Raw genomic sequence first — 18,973 nt, forward strand, 5'->3', positions numbered from 1 at the left:
GATCCTATAGAGCCGCAATGATTGTGGGGGGTTGTGGCTCGATTTTGCAATTAAGGTCAAAATTCAGCTTCATATATAATATATATGATGATACTTGGGAAACAACCAGGAATGTACCTCTTCGTATTGTAGCACTTTGTTGTTGACGTGAAGGCCTTTGACACCTTTATTCCGTTTAAAAGTGGTGGAGATTTGTAATGCGTGGAGGAAAGGATTATAAGTTCAAGCTCGAGGCCTGAAATTTGAAGGCAAGGTGTGGACTCCCAAGGTGGGTACACGGCGGTTCAACTTTACAATGTTGATCAAGTCAACGGCAGGCGATGCGGAAATTCTCTCGTCAAAGCAAGGATCGGTTCAAGCGTAGATTTACCGCTGTTTTGTACCATTGATCCTGCAGGCTAGCTATTGCTGACCATTCACATTTACTATAAATCTTCATGCTGGCCCGAGGTACTCGTCCCACACTCACACACTACTACGTCAAGCTCCTCAATTCTACATATATATATATAGAGAGAGAGAGAGAGAGAGAGAGAGAGATTGATTAAAGGCATCTTGAGTGACTCAAACACTAGGGTGCTACGTCAAGCTTATTAATCAATCTTGAGAGAGAGAGAGAGAGATGCTTACAAGCAGATGTGCTTTTATGATCCTGCTCTTCATAGCTTGCGGTCCTTGTACAAGATCCATTCTTGCCGCTGCCCGTCCTCTCCTCGGCTCAGACAGAAACACTAGGTCCGCATGATGTCGCATTATCAACAGCAGGTGCAGTACTCTTTATGTCGCCCAACGGAAAGGTTTGATTGAGGTGGTATAGAGACCTACTTAACTACAGTGGTTGGCGACATTGCTGCTACTAGTGTTCAGTTGGAGGTCGATCATGATCAGAGGACAAACAGCGTTTACGATATCCTGAGGCATCCTACTTCTGGCCCTAGTAGCCCCGGTGTCATCCACCACGCTGCAGGCAATTCTGTGGCCATGCAGAAGACCTTCAAATCTCAGGACAATATTGCGAGGGAGCACACGATAGAATAAGATTAGTACTCCTGCACTCAGTGACCACAATAACGTAACACCCCATTACGCTGTTTTTGGAAGGATAACCCCGCCTCCTGGGCAGCGCAGTCCAAAACATTGATCTACACCATCGACGCCTAGGACATGGCACTGATGCCCAGTTAAAGGGGGCAAACTCCCCACGTGGTTTTTAGCGTGAGAGGTCCATGGACTCTTGCCCTTCCTTCTTCATCAACAAAAAGAACCACGTCGGTTCTCTTCATGTATGTACACACACCACCTGCTTGGTTTGGCTTGGCTGGAACATATATGTATAACAATCTCTTGGAAATATATCTTGATAAATCGTACAAAAAATGGTAGGTAAGATCATATACCAAAGGTGGAAGTTGGTGCATCTATAGACCATACAATGCGAACCAGTGCGAGACACTAGCAAATGAAGACTAATCTCCCTATTGTGTGGATCATCGCGTGAGGACTCCATGGCTAATTTGGGGGATCTCTGTGGGCTTATCTCCTGCACTCGCCTGATGTATGTGATGGTTTGAAAGAGAGAATCCCCCACCTTTGGTGGTGCTAAAGACTTTTCCCTTATGATAGTATGTGGTACTGATGGTTTGGCTCAGTTCATGCATGTGATCATGACCTGGGGTCTCTCAATCTTTTATCGCACACCTCAGAAAGGTTCGACCCCAGAAGGGTTCACCATACATCAATGCCGGGGGTGACTAATGTGTAAGAGAGCCAAGCCTTTGTCCTCAGCTCCTGGAAGTGTGCCTCGAAGCATTGTTTCGCTAGGAGCGCTACAGATGCATACTCTTATGTGAGGCAGGCCTCTACTGCTGGCGTCAAAGTGTATTTAGGACTACTGAATACCACATCAAGCTATCTATAGGATATGATAATTTGTGCTGGATCTTATCTATAAGTAAAATTGTGATCCCAAATATGGGTTGGGCACGTGTGGATAACTATTATCTTGGTCTTGCCAAGGTTAATTGTTAGATCTCTCTATGTACAAAACTTCTATAAAGCATCTCTGTAACCCCTCTAGTGAGTATGAAATGAGTACAATGTCATCTGCATATAATAGCAATTGGATGAATGTCACCTAGAGTCATGCCAACGCCCCTGGATCTATCAAAGAAGTTAGATATCTCATTAATGTATGGCCCAAATAAAGTTAGTGAAAGTGGACAACCCTCCACCACAATTGTACTAGTGATCTCATGTGACATCCCACTAGGGGGCCAGACCTGTCCCCAATGATGGCCTCAAAGAGTGCTATGATGCCCCAAATCATTTCAGATGATGGCACTCCCATATCACGTAACCTCCTGAGTAGGCGAGCACATTCCAATGCCAACATGCATCCAACACATGCCGCACTTAATCCTCGGGGGGTTCACCTCTAAGAAATTTTATGTATCACGTGCGTTGAAGGGGTATTAAAAAAAACCCTGACACTAACATACGTTTATGAATAAAATGACCCTTTCTTCTTCATAAACTTACATTTTTTTCCCAAAATTGGTTTAAAAAACCTCTCCTCTAAATGTAATTATGTAACTGTTTTGATTTAATATACCCCTCGTGATGAAGTCAAGTGCTACACTTACATATTTTTAGGTGAACCCCCCAAGAATCAATCTTCATCGCCATATTCCAAGGATGGAAACTTTATTAGGAAAGGGGCCATGTCAACCCTTCCTGGGACCTCTATGGCATCGATGCCAGCTACCGTATTATTTTCACTTCTTTTGGCTTGGATACTCTTTTTATGGCATTGTAAACCAAGAGTTTTTGTCTTATTTATCATGTGTTATATGGGCATCTAGCTTATTGAGATAGCCACTTTTGTGTATGGAAAACTCACCCCGGTCATCATAACCTTTGCATCTCTACCTTTGTACCTACCTTTGAGTGTGGGAGAGCATTCAAGTTTAGGTCATCGTAGCCTTTCTCAACTTTACGCATGTTTGGTTCATGGGTACGTGTTAGAAATAATGGCCAAACATGTGCTAAATTTCCTAAGGTTGTTTAAGCAAATATAGCAGTCATTTAGAAGAACACTTTCACCAAGCGTAACAGGGGAAACTTATGAGGATCTAGTTTGATTGAGAGAATCAAGGAGCTCATTTCATGGAGAAGATTATGGAGGACAATATGGAACTTGCACATCTAATCGATGATGTAAACCGCTTGAACCTCTTGCCTATAATATAATGGTGCATCCAATACAAAGCAAGTACAACAAGTTTTGTTTATTGTCATTTTGTCTCATTGTTTAATTTGTTGATCTCATATATATCCCTAATCATGCATACATTATCACCATGTGAAATACTTAGCTTTTTATCCACCATAGTTTTCTAATAAGATATGGCACTTTGTCCCACATTTTTTGTGTGAGTTTCCCTAAGAGGGCCCAAACCACCAAAAAATGGGTTTTTGTGACCCACTGATGCCCGAACATGGGGTTTGAACTTTACAAAGTGTGGGACATACCCTCCCGACACATCTATAACTTTTTGTCATCACCACCGATCGCAGTGAGATATAGCAGGCCCACATTTTCTATGAGTCTCCCAAGAGGGCCCTTTCTCGACCCATTCTCGCCAAGGAAACAATTAGGGGCTATTCTTAGCCCAAGGGATATTTTTGATACTGTTGGGCTGTTTCACCATAATTGTTTTTAGGAAAATTGCCCTACTTTTTTTAAAGGTTTTTAGTGGCTTTTTGGAGACAATTCGCTTTAGGCCCATATATAAAAACATTCAACCCATCTATAAAATTATACTAATCCTATACAGCCGCAATGATTGTGGGGGGTTGTTTCTCGATTTTCCAATTACGGTCAAAATTCAGCTTCATATATAATATATATGATGATACTTGGGAAAGAACAAGGAATGTACCTCTTTGTATTGTGGCACTTTGTTGTTGACGTGAAGGCCTTTGACACCTTTATTCCGTTCAAAAGTTGTTTGTAATGCATGGAGGAAAGGATTATAAGTTCAAGCTCGAGGCCTGAAATTTGAAGGCAAGGTAATGACGTTGGAGACTAAGGTCAAGGTGGGCAGATGAAAGGTGGCTACAAGTAGAAGATGAATTCAAGATCGAGGTGGGTACACGTAGAAGCGGGTGCAGTTCAACTTACAATGTTGATCAAGTCAACGGCAGGCGATGCGAAAATTCTCTTGTCAAAGCAAGGATGGGATCAAGCGTAGATTTATCGATGTTTTGTACCATTGATCCTGCAGGCTAGCTATTGTTGACCATTCATCCTACAAGCTAGCTATTGCTGACCATTGATGCTGCAGGCTAGCTATTGCTGACCATTCACATATACTATAAATCTTCATGCTGGCCCGATTAGGTACTCGTCCCACACTCACACACTACTACGTCAATCTCCTCAATTCTACATAGAGAGAGAGAGAGAGAGAGAGAGAGAGAGAGAGATTGATTAAAGGCATCTTGAGTGACTCAAACACTAGGGTGCTATGTCAAGCTTATTAATCAATCTTGAGAGAGAGAGAGAGAGAGAGAGAGATGCTTACAAGCATATGTGATTTTATGATATACGCGTCTAATTCTAAGTGTAGACGCAGTAATAGACGCCCTAATACACGCGTTAATACACGCATAAATAGACGCGCTATTAGACGCAGTGTTAGATTCTCAGTGTAGACACCCTAATAGACGCGTCAATACATGTGCAAATACACGCACTATTAGACACGCTATTAGACGTGCCCGTAATTTCTCTATTCAAGCAACGCCTATAGATGCGCCCGCTATTTTGCGCGTCTATCAAGCGCGTCTATAGTTGCTTTGTGTTGTTGTGAGAAAAATTATGGGAGGGTCTAACAGCGCGTTTAATAGCGCATGTATTTGACGCGTTTATTAGCGCGTCTACACTGAGAATCTTACACTACGTCTAAGAGCGCCTCTATTTATGCGTCTATTAGTGCGTCTACACTGAGAATTAGACGCGTATTTAGACGCAAAACAGAGAATACAAAAAGTGAGATTTTGGTGTAGGCTGGTAAATGTACATCACTGCTTTCCAAAAATTGCCCATGATTACCAAAGCACATAATTTTAACAAAAACATCAATGCTTTTTTGCAGACCCACATATACAAAAATTAAGTGAGGTGAGGAGAATGAGACAATATGTAAAATAGTTTTGCCAATATCAATGTTGCCAATATCAATGATGGGCTACGGTTCAATCTCATCCTCAATGAGATCAACCCTTGCCAAACTATCTACTTCAAAATCCAAACAAGTGTTTAGATCTACAAATACATTCAACCCACTACTACTTGTGCTACTCATGTGCTCATCGAAATCAGCATCACCAATGGTAGGCTCGTCCTCACGGGTAATGGCCTCAATATCTGTATCTCCTATCTCATGATCATCCTCCTCTCTCGTATCACGGTCATCATCACCTCCATGGCCATGATCATCCTCCATATGCTCCATATTCGTAAATGTACTATACATCACTTTGGAACGTGGCATAATAGGTATGACATGCCACCATCTGTTATTATCCACCATTGGTTGATAGACAACCTAATTCAGACACAAATACAATCATGTTATTTTCCTTGCATCGAAGGTATCAAATATTTAAAAGTGAGTATTTTTATATGTGTGTACAGTACCTGTTCATATTGTTGCGGTAGTACTAGTGTATCCTTCTTACTTTGCCAAAACTTTGTGGAGTTAATAGTTATAAAGCCACTTGCATGGTGTTTGATTGTTGCATTTGGGCCTCTTTCCACCACGTCCTTAAACCACTTTACATCCAAAACATACACAAAGAAGCATCAAAAGTCAAGCTTAATAATATCTTGGATTATGCCACAATAATCATCCATGGCTCCATTGTCTCCCTCAAAGCTAGCAATGACGCCGCAATCTTGTGTGTTTCTCTTATCATCAATCCGTTGTGTTTGAAAATGCTTGCCCTAACACCATATAGCATTAAACATAGTGCACTACACCAAGACAAAATCAATTAAATAAGCAATCTAAATTAATGAAAGCTCCTAACTTATGCATAACATTCTATATACCGACCTTGCTCATGCATCCCCTAGCATACTCCCATTCTTCCATTGTGATATGCATCCCCTCGTCTTTCTCTGCTTTCTCCACTTCGTCAAGTAGCTAATCCACATGAATATCCTTTGAAAGTGCTCTTAGATACTGAGGGTATGGCACACGAGATCTGTGGTGTGTACGAAAGAGGGTCCTTTCTTCTTGTCTTCTTGCCTTTGCATCCTCGTATCTTGTCACCCATATTTTCATCACATCACTATTAAGCATGCAATAGAGGTTGATATTAATAAGCAACTCCGTGTCTATTACTTCGTTGTGTCCCTTCCCTTGAGGTACAACAGAGGTCATCGTTAGGTCTTCATCTCTCTCATAGTCGTGGGAGAGAGCTATCCACATCAACAAGAAACTCAGAAATATATACAAGTGACTCTTGTACCAACCAACCCTCAGCCATGCTACCTTCGAGTCTTGCATTTTGTCTCATGAAACCCTTCAAGGTCTTCATGAAGCGCTCGAGGAAGAACAACCATCGTGCATGTATAGTACCGCATATAGCAATCTCATCCACCAAATGCACTATGAGATGTAGTTGGCTTGTGAGAATAGAATATGGAAATGTCTCCTCCACTAAACAAACCACCTCCACCACCACTGACATAACTCGAGCATTCTCAAGCATGGTGGGATCTATTTCCTTTGAGCTCACATACCTAGAAATGAAAAAGTACACCATATTAGCATATTAGCAATATGAACACCTTGCATGGAGCATTGATACGCATCACATTTTGTATCATGTAAAGTATCTCACAAGCCCACCCATCTTGTAAATACAATCTTTCACGTCCTTCGATGCACTACGAGAAATGCTAGAAGGTAGTATGAACTAAACACACGAGGAATGGTTGATTAGTTGCTTCTAATTCACTCACAAATTTGAAAGGAAAAAGATATTATGCACATAAAATACTTACTTGGAGCATCTTGTGCCAATCATGAGATTTCAAGCCATATAATTGCTCTACACCTCTTTTCTTGCTTTTTGTAAAGCCCCCCTTCAAACAGCTCATGCATCCAGTGGGAGTACGAATTGTAGTAATAGCACACTTCACCGCCACCATCTCTAGCTTTGATAACCTCCACGGTGCACGAGGTAAAAAAAAAACATGCCCATTTGGTCTCTCTTGTGGGGCCAAGCTTCACGCATCCTCCCTCTGGTACGTAGATCCTCCCTTATGCCTACGGAATCTCATGTCCCATTCAAATGTTCCCAAATGGTAGATGCCACATTCTTGAAGATATGCATGGGATCAAGCAGGTGATTGATCTTGAGGTGGGACCAATATGGTAAATGATAAAAGATGGAGTATCTAAACAAAAGCTGGTGTTAGCGGGCAATCTTTATTTCCAGCCAATATAGCACACAATAGTTACAAACCCTTACCGGCTCATGCCAAGTGGTGGAGGAGTCGTGGAACCGTCCCAAATTCTCATCCAATCTCCCACTGTGAGTGATTGTGGGAGGACTTCATTCCAAGGGGCAATATATCTAGGATGATCAGGTGGGAGAAATCGATGGTGATTCTCATAGATGACCTTATTCAATGCATTTGCCCGTGAGGCAACAAGCGAAGGACCACAAACAGGACATGCATGGTAACCCGATGTAGTGAGACCTGAACAATAGATGCAATTAAGAGTTGAAGGTGGGTTTAGGGTGCCACATCCTTTGCCTACTCATAATTAGAAGTGTAATGCTTACCTGAACACTCGGCATAGCCTGGGAAGTCATGCATTGTCCACATCAAGATTGCTTTGCAGTTGAAGTCTTGTGAGACGAGGGAGGCCTGCTCACATCATGCACCTGGATACCTCTCCAAAGTATCTCTAGCTCGTCAATAAAAGGCTACAAATAAACATCAAGATTTTTGACTTTATGTTTCCCTGGAATTAGAAGGGATAACATAACATGTCCTTTCTTAATCGCCATAGAGGGTGGAAGATTATAATTCACCAATATCACTGGCCATACACTGTAAGAGGTGCTTTTGAGACCAAATGGGTTCACACCGTCCATACCCAATCCAAGTCTCAAGCTCCTAGGTTCTTCCTTGAAGCTTGGCCATGTGTCTTCAATATGCTTTCACGCAAGAGTGTCTGTAAGTGGTGCTTTTGAGACCAAATGGGTTCACACCGTCCATACCCAATCCAAGTCTCAAGCTCCTAGGTTCTTCCTTGAAGCTTGGCCATGTGTCTTCAATATGCTTTCATGCAAGAGTGTCTGCAGGAGTTCTCCACTTGCCATCGGTTGATCGATGGTGGGAGTAATGCCATGACATGAGCTCTGCAATGGATTTGCACTTGAACATATGTTGGATGCGAGGGATTATGGGAAAATGTCGCAGAATCTTATGAGGCACGTCCAAAGTTTTGAGATCTGCTCTATATCTTGCCTCTCCACAAGTAGGACACTCTCTTGCATCCTTATGTAGTCCACGAAACAAAACACAATCATTGACGCATGCATGGATGCGCTTGTAATCTAATCCTCCAAGAGAGGTCACATGTTGCCTTGCCATATCTCTTGAGGTCGGTAATTTATTCTCCCTTGGAAGCATTTTACACAAATAGCATGCACGTGAAGACCATAAATGAGGAAAAGCATTCGAGTAATTGACCCACTAGCATAATTCACCATGTTTGCAAAATAGACTTTAAAGCTTACTTGAGTAATGCATTCAAACTTGCATTGCTCCATCCATAGATGGTTTGCAAGTTTAGTAACTCAAGGGAGGCACGTAGAACAGAGAATGTGCACCCCTCAAACAGTGGAGTCGATGCTGCGGTGGTAAAAAGATCGTCCTGCTCCATGCTATCATCCCTCCCTATCGGATTGATGGACATATAAATCCTGCATCATATCATCAAACACCTCCTCCTCCATGGCTTCATGAGGTAATGGCGGAGGGCTACTATCACCGTCACTCTATGCATCCGTAATAACGGTCCCTCCTGAAGATCCCAACTCATATTGCCGACGCTTTGCCTCCTCACGACAAGCATAGGGCAACACATGCGGGTGTGGCACTGCATCCTGTATCAAATTAAAACGGGATCATAACTCAAACATATGAATACCCATAGGTATCTCAATCAACCTTAAGTCTTTAACACTTACCATGTTTATGGTCGCATCCCATTCTCCATACTTTGAGATGTGATTGAGTGTAATCCTGCGTGCACGATACATGTTTCCTCGACATCGATCACACATACATTTGATTTTTTGCTCTAACCACATTTCGCGATGGTGGATACGGAGGGATTCATCCTCATTGGAGCTACTTGTTGAAGATGAAGACATCCTACAAATAAACAACCCAAAAAAATTGCTCTTGTATCAAATATTTAATCTAAAAACTCTGTGGCGCGTCTAATACCGCGTCTGTTCTGTGTGGTGCGCATCTATAGGCACGTCTAAACTATGCTATAAACACACATTTAGATGTGTGTATACACGTGCACTACACAGAACAGACGCGATATTAGACGCGCCTATAGACGCAATTTTCATTTTCAAACCTACTTTTAGCGCGCTTGCTTTTCTTCACATACTTTTAACGGGCTTGCTTTGCTATTAACAGATCCATAGCCTAGCATCCACACTTATCTTCAAGCACCCACACTTATCTCCAGGCTTACATAATCATCTCCAAGCACACAAGAGAAGAGGGTGAACAAGGAAGAGAAGAAAGAGAAGCAAAGGGTGAACAAGGAAGAGAAGAAAGAGAAGCAGCTTTGAAGAAAGAGAAGCAGCTTTGAAGAAGGACGAGAAGCTTCCATACCTCTATCCAAGGTAAGTCTCTTTAGGGTTGATCTTCTTTGAAAGTTGCTCTCTTTGGATTCGTCCTTTGCTCTCTTTGAAAAGAATATTTTTGGTACAACTCTTGTGCTTTTGTGTCGGGCGTCGGGCACATGTCCTTTTCGAGTTTTTAGAATAGTCCGTCTGTCTGTCAGAGCACGTCTATAGATGCATCTGAGAGTGCGTCTAAAATCACGTCTAAGAGTGCGTCTATAGACGTGTCTACTTTGTGTTGGAAACAAATAGCCACGTCTATAGACGCGCTGTTATACGCGAAGATAGACGCTATATTTTTTCTATCTTTTTTTTCCTCTCCTCTCTTTTTCTGTCTTTTTTTCTCCTCTCTTTTATCCCCACTTTCTCTCCTCTCTTTTCCTCTCCTTTCTCCTCTCTTTTATCCCCACTTTTTCTCTCTTTTTCTCCTCTCTTTTCCTCTCCTTTCATGGAAATAAGTGATTGCATAAATGAAGAAAGGGATCTAAATGAATGATGGAAAGGGATTGCATGATTGAAGAAGGGGATTGCATGAATGATGGAAAGGGAAAGCATGACTGAAAAAACGGATTGCACTCTATATTTTCCTCTCTTTTTCCTTCTCTCTTTTATCCTCTCTTTCCTTATCTTTTCGTCTCTCTTTTTCTCTCTTATCTCCTCTCTTTTTCTCTCCTCTCTTTTTGCTCTCTTTCCTTATCTTTTCTCTCTTTTTTTCTCCTCTCTTTTCCTCTATTCTCCTCTCTTTTTCTATCTTTTATCCCCTCTTTTTCTCTATTCTCCTCTCTTTTTCTATCTTTTATCCCCTCTTTTTCTCCTCTCTTTTCCTCTCCTTTCTCCTCTCTTTTATCCCCGCTATGCATGCCTTTTCTACTCTCTTTCCTTCTTTCTTTTTCTCTCGTTTTCTCTTCTTTTTCTCTTCTCAGTTCATCTTCTCAGTTCATCAATAATCTTCTTTTTTTCTTTTTTCTAGTTCATCATGTGGCCAGAAAGCTCTTCAGGCTCACTTGATCTTTGGGAGACCATCTTTCGGGACTTATATAACCTTTTGGGGCACCCTCCCAGTCTTGGGGAGTTATATAGCTACATGATGGGTACTCTAAACACCCCCCAGGAGTCGACACTCTAGACTCCAAACCACCCCAACCCCACACCTTTTGAGATTATCCCAGTGGAGTCAACACACACAGCCCAGCCAGCTACATAGCCGAGCCCCTTCCCCCATGCCGTCAGGAGGCCCTTCTACCTCACAGAGCTGTCGGCATACTCCCGTGCAGTCGAGACTTGGTTCTCCAGCTACAGGTGGCTAGCGTACTAGCTCGACACGACACAGTAGAGCAGGCGTAGTAGCAGGGAGAGCGGTGGTGGGGGATGCATGGCACAGTGCTTTGGGAGGGGTGGTGGTGGTGGAGACGAGAATGATTCAGATGATTTAGACGTGCCTCTGGGTGATGGTATGATCTACTATGACATCACTGAGACAGGAGGCGTCTTGATGGATGCACGAGGGAAGGACCTCATGGTACGATCTACTATGACATCACTGAGACAGGAGGCATCTTGATGGATGCACGAGGGAAGGACATCATGGCCTTCATGCGCTCTGTAATTGCTAACAATTACAGAGAATGCTTTATTCACTACAAAGATCAACAAAGAGGTTAGCTGATGAGACCCTCGCTGCTGTTCGCTCTAGGTATCCTAACCCCCCCAATGTGCAGTTCACAAATAAATTGGCCAGGTCAAAGATTGTTTCAATACTTAGCAATAAAAGATCTTCGCTTAAGAGGCATGCACTAGCGGAGCTTGCCAGATGCTCCAGGGAGGTCAACCACCAAGGGGCCCACCCCACACCGCTCACAAGCGTGAGTGGAAGAAAGCAATGAAGTCAGCGAAGGAGGAACCCAGTCTAAAGCACGTGGAGGCATGAAGAATCCAAATGGAGCAATATGGAAGTGTGCATTTTGGAGCAGGGGGTGTTGAATCATGGGAGGCCCAGTTTGTAAGTATCGATCTCAAATTATATTGTTAATGTAGTTTATTAGGAGGTTATTTCTTTGTACTAACCCCTCCGCAAATTGTGTCATCTTGCAGCTTGATATCATGGGCATATACCCTACTCCTGTTGAGACAGCCTACCACCGCCACCATCACAGAGGAGATACATGGAGGCACTTCTATAATGACGGGTTGATTACTGAGGAGCAGTATATCCGGGCTACTGGAGAGTCCCCCGAGGTATTTGAAAGTAATTAAATAATGTCAATATTATAAATAAAGATTTGATTTTTCATACATTGATATATGTTGTCCCTTGTTTACAGGACCCTGCACAAGAAGATGAGAAAGAAGACGAGGAAGAAGGAGGTGGAGAAGGGAGCACAGAAGGGAGCGAGGAGTAGTGCTAGCTACTCTTTTTTATACTTAGCCACTGGCTTGGCTTCGTACCTCTTATATATACACTTCTCTTATTTTTGGTACTTGAAGCCACAAGACGTGGCTTAGCTTCGTGCTATATGTACATACAAGCACTTTTTGAGCTATCAATTAATGCCTTGTAACTAAACGTTTTGGAGTTGTAATGTTTTATTTGGAATTGTAATTAATGTCGGCTATAGACGTGCTTGCAAGAGTGCTAATTAAAATGTGGTTGGTTGTAAGAATTGAATTACACAATGTAGAAATGGGATTCCTATAACTACATAGCATACACAACATACACAACATTCTGTTCAAGCACACAAAATTTAAAAAATATTCTGTAGCGCGTCTATAAACGCGTCTATATACGCGTCTGTTTGTTCAAGAAGCGTCTATTTGCACGTCTACAAATGCCTCTATAATTGTGTCTATAAATGCGTCTGTCTGTTTTTTAAGATTTCTCCCCGAGCATCTATTTGCGCGTCTATAGGCGTGTCTATTTGCTATCTTTTAAATGTGCCTTTACACGCAGGTCTGTAGACGCGCTAATAGACGTGTAAATAGATGCGTCCGTAAGTTTTTTTTTAGTTGAGTAAACGCGTCTATGTACGTGTCTGTAGGTGCTTTGTCTTGTTGTGAGTATGTGGTACTGATGGTTTGCCTTAGTTCATGCATGTGATCATCATGACCTGGAGTCTCTCAATCTTTTATCACACACCTCAGAAAGGTTCGACCCTAGAAGGGTTCACCATACATCAATGCCGGGGTGACTAATGTGTGAACAAGTTATTCACATGTTCTCATATTACCGTTCACAAAATAACAGGTCACTTTCCATTTGGGAACCCCTTAAAAGCTTGGCTACACATGGGAATAAGCTATTCACATGTTCTCATGTTACCATCTTCACATAATAGCAGGTCAGTGGCCACCTAAGAAGATTTTTTATGCCCGACAAAGATAATTTTTTAGGCCCTTGTGAAATCTTTGTGAATATAACATGTGATCACAAGATTTTTTGTGTTATTAACATAGGTTATTAACTTGTTCACATGTTCTCGTTTACGTTGTCGAAAATTCCGGACACGGAATCACCTACCTCTATAGCTGTCCATCCAACAGCCTTGGAAATACTAACACCAACGGAGGCACCACCAGCACACTGGCTGGAACACTTCTCACACAATTCACCACACCACCCACACCAAAAAGACAGCCAAAACAGGGGCACCATAATCAAAGTAAACACCCAGCTTCCAGAGTGTGCATGACGAGGTAATCGAAGGCTGGCACAAAGTGCGCTCTGAGAGTGTAAACCCGTGGACTACACCACCAAACACGTCAATCACGCCTTCTCCTACAAATCAACACACACAAGATACCAACCCAACCAAAGCCAGATACATCACCAGTATCATCCATCCTTGAATTCCCCAATCAACACTTCATATTGCTTCTTCCAACACAGAAGCTTTTCCTCACACAACCTTACAAACACGACCTCTTCACCCAGTCACACAAGATGCCCCACTCATCTTGGCTAATCCCTCTCTCACCTTTTCTTAGAACACCATCACATCAGCCCATGAGCTGGCCCCAGACATCAGCGATAACTAGACAAACAAAATCAAACAAAAAGAACCCATCTCTCTCTCTGTCCACAGCAGTAGGTCCTTCCCTATCTCCATGCCTGTAGTTGATGCCACCCCTTCACTCCTCTCCACTCTGCTGTTGTTGCAACCCTCTCCTTCTTCGACTTTACTGCACTTGACACCCCTTCTCTTTCTTGGCTTTGCTGCTGCAGTCGGCGGAACCTCCTATCCTCTACTGTCCCGGTCGGTAGTCGATGCCTTCTCTTGTTTTTTCTTTCGACGTGCCAGAACAGCAACACCTCTCCTTCTCTACTTTACCAAAGGCGGCTCGCCCAGGAAAACTCCTCACCGTCCTTGCTATACCAGCAGCTGCGTGCAACCAATGCAACACCTACCAAAAAAACTCTGCGTCCAGCGGCGGCCTCCCAGCAAGTCGCCAGCCCCTCTGTTTTTGCAAAAATCCCTTCTCTCCCGAGGCGGCAACCACAACTCTGTATACACACGTAAAAGGTTCTGTCTGTCATCGCCAGCCACCATAGTAGCAAACCAACAGGGTACCACCTCGAAAACTCCTATGAACCAACCCGGCAGAGGTCTCCCGCCTCCTACTACTGACGCTCTCCCTCTCTACTGGCCCCGTCGTCGCTACCTAGATTAAAGCAAACCCAAGCAACCCTCTGAACTCCCCGCTACCAGCCATAGCAGTCCGTCCAACAAGCCCCAGCCAACCTCTCTCTCTCTCTTCAGAGGCGGCCACCTGTAAAACGAACTCCTCATGCTTTTGCTATCAAAGGCGGCTCCCTCACCTCATCTTCTCTACTACAGCTAGGCAGCGTACCTTCCTCTGTCTCTTTGCAGTCCCCAGCTTGTCGACGTCCCCGAGTCGCCGCCACCAGCCACAGCTAGCCCAAGCAAAACCTTACCCAGGGCTCCCTTTTTTTTGCTACCCGCCACCACCAGTCTATCAGCAACAACAGCACCAACGCGGCTCCCCAGCTAGTCGCCAGCCCCTCTCTCTCTCCCTTTGCTAAAATGCTCCGTCCCCCCTCAGCCACCGCCAGCAACCAAAAAACAGAGCGCCACTCCAAAACTCCCCCCTTGCCAAAACAGCTGGTATCTCCGTTGTGCTTTCCGGCAGTTGTCGTCTGAGTAGTGGGGACCTAGAAGTTAATTCTTTACTCGCCATGTTGGCGTCTCGAAGGGCCTGGAGGATGGCCACGGCAACTTCCCAATTAGTGGCCTTAGTGCTCACACCCACGACTTTCCAAAATGAATGCAAGAGCTGCCCTTTTGCCATCGTCAGCACACCCTTTAGAGCTGCCACCCACTCTTCATTAGCTGCAGCATAATTTTCTAAACATGGCTATTGGAGTCGGTGCCATGCACTACCGATCATCATCACATGCTTGCTGAAAATAGAGCGTCATCTCTACATCCAGAATCAGCCCCAGATTGATCAGCCATCATCACATGCTAAACAGGCTTCATTGCAATTCAGTGGGTGGAGTATTGGGCATCCCAATGCCACATAAACATGCATCTATATGTACATATGCCAGAAAAACACACTCAAAAAACTCCTCACATACTTTGCCCAACCCCTAGCCTGCTGAATCATTCATGATCAGCAGCAAAAAGCATACGACCACGTTTCCCTCCGTCAATCCTTTGAGCATCATACAAGGTAACTAAAAACATCTCTATTCCATGTGTACAAGGAAGCATTGTCATCTTCCCAAGACATAGTTTGCCATCCCACATCCCACAACATAACATAAGAACTTCTGGAAACAAAGCTCTTGATATACATAGCATCCTGCCTCATCTCAATTCCATAATCACTGATATGGTCAACACTAATATTGGAGAACCAGTGAACCAATTCCTACTGAGGGTAATAACTGATGAAAGCTTCATCAAGAAAGACCTGCTGTGCTATAGCACTTTCTTGTCCATTAACATAAGAAACATCACCATCAAAGCCAACCACTACAGACAAAACCAACTCCCCTTCAAAAGGCACCATTGCTAAAGCATCCACTTCAATTTTTGTATGCTTATCTTTATCAAGGCCCATAAGAAATTCATCTATCACAGCATCCATAGTCTCATCCATAGCATCAACATCATTTATAGTTTTCTGGTGTTGCTCTTCCTTCATAGCATCAATTCTGCTTGTGGCTTTCTTAACATTAATACACATCTGATCATCCAACTCCAACTCGGGTTCATCATCCTGTAGACTTTCTATATCCCACTCATCCCACAAAGGTTCATCATCCAAAGACTCAAAAGCATACTCTTTCACATCACATGCATGCATCTGCTTATGATTCACTTGTACCTTAACCATAGCATCCAAAGGAAGTACATCAGGATCTTGAGGGAAATCTGCCTCAAAAAATATATACTCTTCAAGGGCATCCTCTGTCATAAAATCAATCCTCGCTACTTCCTCGCATTCTTCCTGTATGGCCTTTTCTTGTTGGGCAACCTCATCACCAAGCACTTCCTCATCAATAACCAGGGCAGCCATCTCTGCATCCTCCTCGCTGGATGAAGTGTCTTCTGTTCCCTCACTACTAGTAGTGGTGCTACTAGTCGTATCATCAATACTCGAATCAGCTTCACTTTCCTCTTCATCATCAACAGGTTTTTGATTATCCATATTAAATTGCTTTTTATCCCCTCATCTGTCATACAGAGTAATAACCCCTTTTCTCCAATCTTGAACAGCTTTCACTGCTGTCGTGACGTGGGCGGTGTCGCTGGGAAAGTGCGAGACTTCTGGCTCTGAGAGTAGCTTCCAAATCCCAAGCATTAAATGTCTTCTCAGCTTGTCATAGAACAAGGTATAGCATGGTATTATCTCAATCTCTTGTCTCAGGCATACATTCTATGGGATTGTCTCCACAACTCATACAAGACACACCATCAAAGCTTCATCATCATGAAAGATCTTCACTTAACATATGCTATATTTGTACAAAATGTTTGACATGCAACAACACTCATGTGACAAAACAAGTAAAACTCACAAGACATCATCAAATACAAAGGTATACATATCTTCAGCATATGCATGCCGACAGCCCCCATAGCATAGCTTCAGCAGAACTTGATATCTTCCACAAGAAAGAGACACATCCTCTTCATTCAAAAAAACAGCAGCTTGATGAAAGCCCAGGCTTTCTCTCCACATCTTCACGATAGCAGCAGCATGGCTCTGCTTATGGACCATTTCGGCGCAATCCAGCAACCTTGCGGCCCTCTGTGCTAGCCTCTGCACTGTAACAAACTCCAAGCCCTTGTGGCTGCTGCTTCCCAATCACTCTCCTCTGCACACGCTAGCCCGGTTCTGCCCACACTAGCTGCGACTCAGAGCCCCTGCAGCTCTTTTTTCACGAGGCAGCCTTCTTCAGAGACCTGTTCGCTGCTAGCTCTTCCCAGTCGCCTTTATTTCAGTAGCTGCGCTCCACGCCTCTAGTCTCCACGCTCACACACGGCTGCGCTCCTGACCCACCGTCGCTAGCCTTCCAACCGGTCAGCTCCACACGCCCAAGGACCCTCTGGTCGACCCAAGCCGGCTCCCTCCTGCGCGCCTGGCTACGAGGCGGCTTCCTCTCTGTGTATGCCCCCACAAGGCGCTTCTTCCGTGTATACCTACCGCCGCTGCGCTGCTCTTCCGAGTCGCCTTCCTTTCCTTCACGCCTTCTCGCTTCTCCACCAGCCCCGGCCCTTCCTCGCCTCTGCACTCTGCCTTGTAGACGACCCCCCTTCTTTTTCTACTCATCAACCCCCCTCGATGCTGGCTCTCTACGCCCACCCCAGCTGCCTTCAGGGCCCCCCCTGCCGTCCTCTTCTCACGAACCGGCCCTTTTGTGTATACCTGCAGCGCACGGCTTGACCGCGTTCGAGAAGGCCCCCCCGGCCAGCTCTCATTCACCACGTGAATTTATTTTTATGTTATTTTTCTTCTCTAAATATATTAAGGCTCATGCATGGGGTGGTTTCCACATTGCTTGTGTCCGGCACACCAAGTTTGAGCATAGGTATTATCCTGCGAGACCCAATGCAAATCCGAAGAGTACCCCTTTCTGAGACATTTTCAAGGCAATATCTTCTAGCTTTGCATATATACATTTGCTTTGTGCATGTTTTGGATCACCTCCAACGCAAAACTCGTCCACCTTATTATTTGGATCAATGCATGAGCTACACCCTGGAAGCTTCCATACTTTATTCCATATTCTCCTGGGTTCAATGTCTTTGGCCTTATCTCCCATGCCTGCTGTTGCTTAAATATTTGCCATGAAAACAAAAGCTAGTCCATTACTTTTTTCCAGCTTGCTTGCCCGTTCAAAGGCCTATCTCCACACATTTTCAACTGCCCATTTCCTATGACCCAAGAGGAGTATACCAATTTTTGGAACAATTTGATGATAGCATATCCGATCGAGTCGTCTCACTGCCTTCTCTATATGCTTTGTATACCCCAAAACAAGTCAACCATGCTAGTGTATCACTTTATACTTGAAATCACACTATATTTGAACTCATATTTACAGAGTACTAGCATATCAAGCCCATGTACAGTTTATACATCACTGTTTGCATGTCCTTGTCTCTGAATTCATGAGAATTGATCACAGATAAGATTTTCCCAATATGGACGTGCCACAGCACGACATCCACCCCCTCTAAACCTGCACATCCTCCGGTATGTGCCACACAGGTCCTCGAACTCACTGCCCAGGCATTATTCGCACATCAACAGAGGTATATAAACAAGCATCCATCTGGGTGTCTTAAACCCTGGCAAACCTAACCCAGTTGGTATCACCCTAGTAAACATGAAATAGTAGAAGAATATACATAGTGCCACTCACAAGGGGTTATCCTTTGTTGAAACATAGCATGACATCTTAACCTACCCCCTAGCCTGCAAGATATTTATATCTTAGCAATCACATCTGAATGGTTCTGCTTTCCCACCTGGATCA

Source organism: Cibotium barometz, chromosome 49 (assembly GCF_041138505.1).
Source record: "Cibotium barometz isolate CiBa-2024 chromosome 49, ASM4113850v1, whole genome shotgun sequence".
NCBI lineage: Eukaryota > Viridiplantae > Streptophyta > Polypodiopsida > Cyatheales > Cibotiaceae > Cibotium > Cibotium barometz.